Raw genomic sequence first — 10,413 nt, 5'->3', positions numbered from 1 at the left:
GTTATTGAGTCTTTGATTTGACTCTCAGCTTCACTGTTATTGGTGTATAGGAATGCTACCAATTTGTGTACACTGATTTTGTAACCTGAAACTTTGCTGAATTTGCTTATCAATTCTAGGAGTTTTTTGGTGGAGTCTTTGGGATTTTCTAGGTACAAGATCATATCCTTAGTGAAAAGTGATAGGGTGACCTCCTCTTTCCCAATTTGAATACACAGTATTTCTTTTACTTGCCTGATGGCTCTGGCTAGGACTTCCAGTACTACGCTGAATAGAACTGGTGAAAGTGTGCATCTTTGTCTTGTTCCAGTTCTTAGGGAGAATGCTTTCAACTTTTTCCCATTCAGTATGATGTTGGCTATGGGTTTATCATATATAGGTTTTATATTACAATTTTGAGGTATGTTTCTTCTCTGCTTAGTTTGTGGACAGTTTTTATCATGAAAGGGTGATGGATTTTATCAAATGCATTTTCTGCATCTATTGAGATGAGCATATGGTCTTTGTTTTTGCTTCTGTTTACATAGTGAATCATATCTATTGATTTGTGTATGTTGAACCATCCTTGCACCTGTGGTTTGAAATCCACTTCATCACGGTGAATTATTTTTTTGATATGCTGTTGAATTCAATTTGCTAATATTTTACTGAGGATTTTTGCATCTATATTGATAAGGGATATTGGTCTGCAGTTTTCTTTTTTTTTTTCTGTCTTTGTTGTTGTTGTTATTCTTGTGTCATTTCCTGGCTTTGGTATCAAGGTGATTCTGACTTCATAGAATGAGTTAGGGAGGATTTCCTACTTCTTGATGTTATAGAATAATTTCTGCAGGATAAGGAGAAAATATTCACAAAGTATACATCCAATAAAGGGCTGATATCCAGAATCTACAAATAAGTCAAACAAATAAGCAAAAAAAACCAACCCCATTAAAAAGTACTCGAAAGATATGAACAGAAGTTTTTCAAAAGAAGATAGACAAATGGCTAACAAACATATGAAAAAATGCTTAACATCACTAATCATCAGGGAAATACAAATTAAAACCACAATGAAACATCACCTTATCCCTGTCAGAATAGCTATTATTAAAAAGTCAAAAAACAATAGATGCTGGCATGGATGCAGAGAGAAAGGAACACTTATACATTGTTGGTGGGACTGCAAACTAGTACAACTGCTATGGAAAACAGTATGAAGATTTCTAAAATTAATAAATATGGACTTACCATTCGACCCAGCAAGCCAACTACTTGGTATCTATCCAAAGGAAAAGAAGTCATTTTATCAAAAAGAGACCTGCATTTAAATGTTTATTGCAGCACAATTCACAATCAGAAAGATGTAGAATCAACCTAAGTGCCCATGAATTCATGAGTTGGTAATAAAATGAAATGTGGTGTGTATATTGACATATATCATGGAATAGTACTCAGCAATAAGAAGGAATGAATTAATGTCTTTTGCAGCAATTTTGGGTGGAACTAGAGACACTTAGCCTAAGTGAAGTATCTCAGGAATGGAAAAAACAAACACCAATGTACACTCTAATAATTTGGAACTAATCAATGGGCACACATGGGCACAGAGAAAAGTAAAAGTCATTGGAAAACAAGAAGAGTGAGGGTGGAGGAGAGGAGAGGTAAAAACCTACCTAACAGGTGCAATATACACTATCGGTTGATGGGTACACTAACAGCCCTGACTTACGCATTGTGAAAGCTAACCATATAACAAAAACATGTGTACCCCATTAATATTTCGAAATTTAAAAATTAAATCTAGCGCTGCGCATCATCTGGGGGATGGACATGTTTGAAGCTCTGACTGGGGTGGGAGGAACAACAGCAATGTAACCTGAACATTTGTATCCTCATAATATGCAGAAATAAAAAAAAATTAAATCTTTAATTAGCCATCAGGAAAATGTAAATCAATGAAATACCATTTCACATCCATTAGGATGGCAATCATCAAAAAGCAGATAATAACGAGTTGATCAGGGTTTGGAGAAACTTGAACCTCCTACACTGCCAGTGGGGATGTAAAATGGTATAGCTACTTTGGAAAACAGTCTGGTAGTTCCTCAAAAGATTAAACATAGACTTAACATATGATCCAGCAATTTGACTCCTAGGTATATACCCAAGAAAAATTAAAACGTATGTCTATACAAAAACTTGTATACAAATGTTCATAGCAGCATTATTTATTATAACCAAAAAGTGGAAACAACCCAAATGTCCATTAACTGATGAATAGATAACATTGCTAAAAGGGAATATTATTCAGCAATAAAAAGGAATGGAGTATTGATGTATAATATGACATGGATAAACCTTGTAAACATTATGCTAAGTGAAAGATGCCAGTCACAAGAGACAATATGTTGTATGAATTCATTTATATAAAATGCCCAGAATGGGAAAAATCTATAGAGACAGAAAGTAGCTCAGTGATTGCCTAGGACTAAAGAAGACGGAGAGATTAGAGGACGATAGCTAATGGGTACAGGGTTTCCTTTTGGGATAATGAAAATGTCCTAAAGTTTATTGTGATGACTGATGGTTATACAACTCTGTGAATACACTAAAACTATTGAATTGCACACTTCAAATTTGTCAATTGTATGGTATGTGAATTATAGTTCAATAAAAATATTATTAAAAGAGAAACATAATTATGTCTAAATTTTTTCCATATGGATTCCAACTTTCATTTAGCCCATTCTCCCAAATCATACAAAGTACATATATTTCTTTCTATTATTTTAGTCTGGTGTTTTCTGAGGCATTTCAGAGCTATTTGGGTAGAACCTGCAGCCAGTGCTCCAGGTCAACCCACTCCTCTCAGCGGGGCATGTGCCACTCCCACTCACTTGGAACACTATCCACCTGTTTCCCCCGACCCCCACTTCCCTTTGTAGTTGAAGACCTAGCAAAGTCCTGACTATCCAAGTTTTTAACTTTCTGATGCTATCGGTTGAAGAAGTCAGTAGAGGAAAATCCTAAACAATAATTAGCCACAATTCACTTTTTATTTGACTTTGAAATAATTTATGTGCCTTTAATCACAGATTAAAATAATTAATTCCATTTTGGATGCAATATCAGCACTCACATAGTATAATGCTCTCACTAAAGAGGGTTGAAAGAAAACTATCTGAGGCATTTATAGTATTCAGGGGAAAGCAACTACAGAACTGAACATTTGTTTGAGAATAGCCACAGAATGTGTAATTCATATGCAGATAATGAAAGATTCCAGAACTATAATCAACAAGTCACTTGTGTCAAAGAATAAAGACAACGATATCATACAAACACACACCTGAAATATTTTATTATTGATTCTTTTCAAATCAGTGTGATATCTCACTGGATGGGGCCTGGACCAAGACGTCTCAAGAAACTTGGGTTTATACCCAGGACCTAGCACTTAATGACCATGGAGACCTTCAAATCCATGAACTTCTCTGGGCCTCAGTTTCTTTGTCTCTACTGTGGGTTAATAGCAATTGCTCTGTTTGTGTTACAGGATAGTTCTTAGGAGCAAATGTAAAAGTATTTGAAGAAAATATGAAAAGTGTATATAATATTAAAGATTATGAGTTATATGAGAGAATCAGATCTTATTCAGTATGAGTCCACCTCTCCTCCCTTTGGTTGCCTTTTTACCTGCAAACATTGATCCTCTGAGGAGACTAAAATTTATTGAGTGTCTTTTCTGGGAATCATAGAGCTAAACACTTTCTTAGGCATTTTGTTTCATTCCTATGTTATTACCATTTGACAATGAAGAACTCAAGGATAAGAGAGGTTGACTAACAACCAAAGTTACACAGTTAATGAGTTTTGGAATAGAAATTAAAACCTAACTCTAAACTCATGCTTATTTCTACTACACCATACTTTTGAGGGAGATTCTCTTTTTCTTGCTCCCCTTAACAACCCCTGTCCCTTTAAGACATCCAAGTTAGAGTCCACCATCCACAGTCCCCAGAAAAGGAAGAAGATGATCTGAAGACCGTTATCAAGCTAAGATGGCAATAGGTCCCAATTCGCCCAAGACAATCCCTGTGTAGCCTGGTTGTCCTGATGTAATTATCAGCCATGCCTCCCTGCTTTCATTTCCAGAATGTTTTGATTTGGATCTGAGATGCTGACACTGGCTCTACATCATGAAGGCTAACCAGAATCATCAAGGAATTAGATATGTATTTTTCACCTATAATCACTACACACCAAAATCGTAGATTTATAAATGTGCTACAGATTTTTAAAAAAAAAAAAGTTTGTGTAGTAAGCTAAAAGCATATATACATGTCTAGAGAAGATAAAGGCCAGGTGAATAACTTAGACTGAAGAAACGAGAAAGACAAGAGAAATAGAGAAGGCATGACATGTAAATGAAGAATTGTGAGACAACATGTATCAATATAGTCAGAGAAAAATAATCTACTGGCTCTTAATAGGTATGTTAGAAGACAGTTTGTAAAAGCAAAATGTCTTCTCTAGCATTTGATATTGCCTCTTCCAAGGAGGCAAGTAGAATGAATAGGAAATGTATTTTTCATTCCCCAAAGAGACATTGTATCAAGGTTGATTATTTTGGCCTTTTTGTTTTCCTACATGCCTATGTTTGCCAGTGACCCACCCCTTGGAAAGAACATCAGTCTCAACCTAGTACCCTATTCTGCTTTTTGTCTGCCTCATGAGTTTAAAATGACAGCAGAGATCTGTCACCTTTTAGTCTAGACATTGCCAACCTTAATATTTTCTATTCTTGTTGAATTATCTAATTTTTCTTATTGTTTTGCTATTTAAAATCAGTTATATGTAGACATGCTGAGGATATGGAGTAACTATAACTCTCATTCACTGCTGGTGGAAGTGAAAATTGGTATAATCACTTTATAAAATTGGAAGTGCCTACTATAATTGAATATATATTTAGCCTTTAACTCAGTGAATCTTCTCTTAGCTATAAACCCAACAGAAATGTGTATGTATCTGCACCAAGAGACATATTCAGAAATGTTCATAGTAGTATCATTCATAGCAGCCCCAAACAGGAAACAACCCACATTCCTTCAACATTAGAATGAATAAATAAATCGTGGTTTGTTCACACAATGGAACACCATTCAGCAAAGAGATGGGCTGAAGTGAAGATGAAAGAACTACTCCTGCACACGACATGGATGAATCTCACAATCATGCTTACTGAAATGAACAAGACACAATAGAGAGTAGTATGCATGATCCCCTTCGTGTAAAATTTAAGACAGGCAAATTTAATGCATCATGTTGAAGGCTAGGATCATAGATTCTTTGGGGGAGGAGGATGTGGTGGATAACAGAGACTGGCCATGAGACAGGCTTCTGAGGTCTGGTAATGTTCTATTTCTTGACCAGGGTGGAGGATACAGGTTGTGTTTTCCTTATGTTAATTCATTGAACTATATATTAATACTTATGATTTCATCACTTTTCTCTCTCTCTCTTTCTCTCTGCGTGTGTGCGTATGTGTATCCTCTTAGCAAGAATATTCATTGAATTGTTCACCCTTAAAAGATAAGGCTGTTGTGTGGAGAAAGCAATTTATAAGAGAGGAGTGGAAACGTAGTCAAACACAGAGGCCACTGAGGTGTTCACGTGGGATCTGAACTTAGACCAGGGAAGGGAAGTGAAAACGGGAGAAGGTGAAAGCACTGATTTTAGAGATAGAACTAACAAGCCTGATGGGGAAGGAGGCAACCAGGGAAATGGAGGAATTAAAGCTGATTCCTTGGTTTTGAGTTTGACCAACTATGTGACCAGAGAATAATCAAATTTGGAGATGAAAATCAAGAGCTAGGTTTTTGGACACAGGAAAATTTATATGTCCAAGTTGTCAGCAGAATATATTAATCTGAAACTTAGAAACAGGCACAGTGAAAAAAGAAAAGAAAAAAAAAAAACAGGCACAGCTAGAACTATAAATTTAGAACTCATCAGCAGATAGATGGTATTCACAGTCATTAAACTGGAATGCTTCCTAACTCTGTTCTCAACCCTGCCTTATTCAACATTGATCAGTGACTATGGATAAAGGTGTAAACAAACCACAGATTAACAGTAAAATCATACAACGAAAACAGTGTCAAAAATAAGAAAACTACTCAAAGCATAATAAAAATGTAATAGAAATAATGTAGCTACCCTCTTAGGCTCAAATCATCAATTACTTCATACGAGCACTGTGGCCTAACAAAAATATATAAGACTACAAATGAATTAAGATTTTAGTTTCCAATGGATAACTTGAATCAGCACTATGACAGAGTAGCCGAAACACCAGTCTAGAGATCTATACAAAGAAGGTAACATAGTATTCTTTTTTTTACCCTGTGCTGCTAAGACCCTAGAGCAGATATCATATTTTAAGTGTGATTTTTGAGATACTGAAATAGGTTCAGAGAAAAAGAAAATTGCAAGAAGTGTTTGGAAAAAGCGACACATGAAGAACAACTGAAAGAAATGGAACTATTTAGCTAAAAAAGGATTCAGTGGGGAGAGGGGATGGTGTTTAAAAATTACCTTCAAACACTTCAAGGACTGACATTTAATACTTTTTTCTTAAAAAACTGTAGGAGGCAGAATAAAGGCGAAAGATAGATAGGTAGATAGATAGATAGATAGACAGATAGATGACAGAATATCAGATAGATAGATCCTGCCACAAAATAATGAGGAATTTCCTAACAGTGATATTTGGGTTGCTTTATACAATAATTCTCCATTGCTAAAATATGCCAGCACAGCCTCTATGGCCACTTATGAAGATTCATGGCTGAGTGGATCATTGGTTTAGAGCCCCTAAGTTCTTCCCAACTGTGAGATAATTATGAATGAGCAGGACTCTGAATGGGAAAAATAACATTTTGGAAAGAAAGAGAACAAGAAAGCATGAAAGAGAGAAGGAGGGAAGAGGAGGAAAGGGGAGGGAAAGGGAAACATTTCTATTATGCAAACACTTTCCCTGGCAGGAAAAAACAAACTAACAACAACAAAAAAAATCCTGAAGAAATTTAGGGGAAAATGAGATCTGTGGCAGGAGGATGGGCTTCTGAAGTAGGTTTAAATACCCTAAAACACCTCCCTACACCTAAAAGACACTTACTACATTTTATTATTTTCCTAAAGAACAGTCCAACTCTGATAGTTAATCACCATTCTATAGTTATAAATAATTAAAATCTATCAGTCATTCATTTACCACCTCTCATTTCTTCCAGTATGCCATTTTTTTTAGATAAAAATGACTTGTAATACATACATGGTGAAATTGGAAAGGCTTTTCTAAAATGATAAAATAATAACTCTATTTTTTGCCCCAAACATTTAGCTGTTTGTGCTCTACTCCTTCAGAAAATACTTTGCTCTCATAGTAAAAGTCTTCAGAACCAAGTAATTTGAGTACCATGCCCTTTACAGTAACATTCTGCAAATTCTACTATTTCCAAATAAAGTAATGTGCAGTTTTTTCAGGACCACAGTGTTTTACTATCTAAGTTTATTTCTAGTGACTTGTTTATCCAAGAGTTTCCAAGGACCATAATAATTTTTAAAAGAAAAAAAAGCATACTTTCAGTAAAATGTGTAATTATGTGAGTGTATTTAGGCTGATAATACGTGACAAGCAGAATTTTACATTCATTCACTATTATTAAGGGGGTAAAAGTCACTCTGTCTACTTGGTAAATAATTGATATCATTTCCCAAAAGTCAGATGGATATGCAAATACAGATGTTACAGAAAACTGTGCATATTTCAATAAAAAAATTTGTCATTTCTTTCGAGGTTAGCATAGTGAGAATGTTCTGAATGTTTCAAAGGATTCCACTCTCCCTCCTTTTATTCAGAAAATGCAAACATCTGCTAAAATTGCTTTTGAAATAAGATATTTATCCATTTACTAAGTGTTTAAATAGAGAAGAATTACCTCATTCAGAAACTCAAGAATGTCAATAGCCCTGTTTATAATGTATTTAATAGAGTAACTTCTTTACTGTCTACCTTTAGATCCAATCCGTAGGCTGTTCTAAAAAAGAAACCAAGAACTTGATAAGTGGTTGGCAGACAGTGAGAGCTTAATTGGGCTTCAGTGGTCCAGAAAGAGTACATACACACACCAAAATTGCTTAATTTATTTTATGCCTTTATGTATTGTAGAAATCTGCCTTACAGTTTTGTGTAGCCATGGAACAGAAATAGAATAACATTTTTTTAGTAAACGTTCTGGAAACAAAATTCTTCCCAGATATTTATTGATAGGAAAATATAATCTAAAAATTCTTCTGCCCCTTGGCAGCATCCCAGTCTTCCAACTGCTTTGTGCAGTTGGCTTCGCTTTGCTCTTTACTTGTAAATGATTCTCTGAAGCATTGAAAGTCACCCGATGGACACCAAAACAGTAATTTACAAGACCCAGGTGGAACACATTCTGTACTTTTGTTCTTATTTTTCTATTGGAAGTAGGCAATGAAGCTAAAACTTGTTTCAAAAAATCTTTCCATTCTTTTTTCCTTTGGTTAATGTAGGTTAGCTATGTTATTTTTTAAAATTAGCTTTAACTATAAACGGAAATAGAATAACATTTGCAAAAAGAAAAATTATTAGATGACACAAAGGCTTCAAACTGAGCTCTAATAATTTTTTGTACAAAATCAAATCCCAAATCAAGAAAACAACCTCTAGATTTGTTGTTTTAGCAACTAGTAATCTTGTACACATTTCAATTGGTATTTGGAAAACATTTAACTCTGCAACTTTGCAGAAATTATGTTCCCACTTGAATATTCTAGAGGAAGTTGTACTTATTAAGAGTTTAACTTGAAAGTTAGTGCTCACCAAAAGTTAATTAGTGCCTATTTCATGTTCCAGAAAGATAAAATATCAAAGTCTTACAGAGATGTCTTATTTATATATACAGTATTCAGAAATCAATGGGATACTCAAAAAATTAAACAGGAACATCCTTTACTTATGGAAAACAGGATAAAATAAATCTAAAATTAATTGTCATACATTGTTCTGAATGAGAATGGAATGACCTATCCTATCAGCTCTAATCATGAATATAGATTTTTCAAGAGTGTACCTTCTTCCCCGTTTATTTCTAATAGGTAACCATTCCCAAACAAAAGCTAATTCTGGAAATTCTTGTGTATGAAGAAAGGTTTCTGGCCAGAGGAGGTAATATTTGAAACAGCCAGAAGATCAAGCTGGCACTGATTACAAGCAAGCCACTGTGCCTTAATATTAAACTAAAAATTCCCTGGTTCACTGGTACAAGGCTTATTTTACACAAAATGTGAACAAAAAGTGGTAAATTAAAAATAATGAAGAAAATTTTATTAAATATAATACCATGCAATCATCTGGCACCAATCCGCAAAGTTGATTACTGAATAACTTTAATAGCAGACTTTTTAAAAATCTGTTCCTTTAAACTTCTTTGTGGGGTGCTGTCTTCTGTATTTTTAGTGCAGGGAGAAGGGACAGGGATAGTTGCAGGGGGAGGGTTGAGGAGGGAGAGGATGAAAGATGCAGTGATAAAACAGGAGTGGAGGGCAGGGAACACTTTATGCTGAGCCCACTGTGCCACAAGAGAGAGTGGATCATCCAGGAAACAGTAGGTCTTTCTTTTTTTTTGAGACAGAGTCTCACTCTGTTGCCCTGGCTAGAGTGAGTGCCTAGCTCTCAGCAACCTCAAACCCCTGGGCTCAAGGGATCCTACTGCCTCAGCCTCCCGAGTAGCTGGGACTACAGGCATGCGCCACCATGCCCTGCTAATTTTTTCTATATATTTTTAGCTGTCCAGATAATTTCTTTCTATTTTATTTTTTAGTAGAGACGGGGTCTCACTCTTGCTGGTTTTGAACTCCTGAGCTCAAACAATCTCACTCTTGCTGGTCTTGAACTCCTGAGCTCAAACAATCCGCCCGCCTCGGTCTCCCAGAGAGTGCTAGGATTACAGGCGTGAGCCACCGTGCTGGCCAGGTCTTTCTGAATCTCTCAAGCTTTGCCCTTTCTGACAGTAAGCAAGCAGAAGAAGGTATGCTTAAAGGACCTGGTGAGCAACCGCCTGGTTGTCCCACTAACAAGTCAGCAGACTTCTCAGTTAAGATCACCCAACACTTGCCAAAGGTATTCAGTTGCGGAAGACTGTCTTAAACCCCTGAATTTTATAGCTCTAAGATAGAATTTTATGGATCAAGAAGTCCCAAATCAATATTTTTCCAGATATAATGATTTAAATAGTCTTAGCCTTTGTGAGGAAAGTGTTAGGAGGCCAGGCAGGGTAGACAGGGCTTGGCAGTTGCTTCTTTTTGATCTCTCTCTCTTTTTCCTTTTTTTTTTTTTTT

The sequence above is a fragment of the Propithecus coquereli genome, unplaced genomic scaffold, assembly GCF_000956105.1.
Source record: "Propithecus coquereli isolate 6110/MARCELLA unplaced genomic scaffold, Pcoq_1.0 Scaffold4, whole genome shotgun sequence".
Classification (NCBI taxonomy): domain Eukaryota; kingdom Metazoa; phylum Chordata; class Mammalia; order Primates; family Indriidae; genus Propithecus; species Propithecus coquereli.
This window is presented reverse-complemented; position numbering follows the sequence as displayed.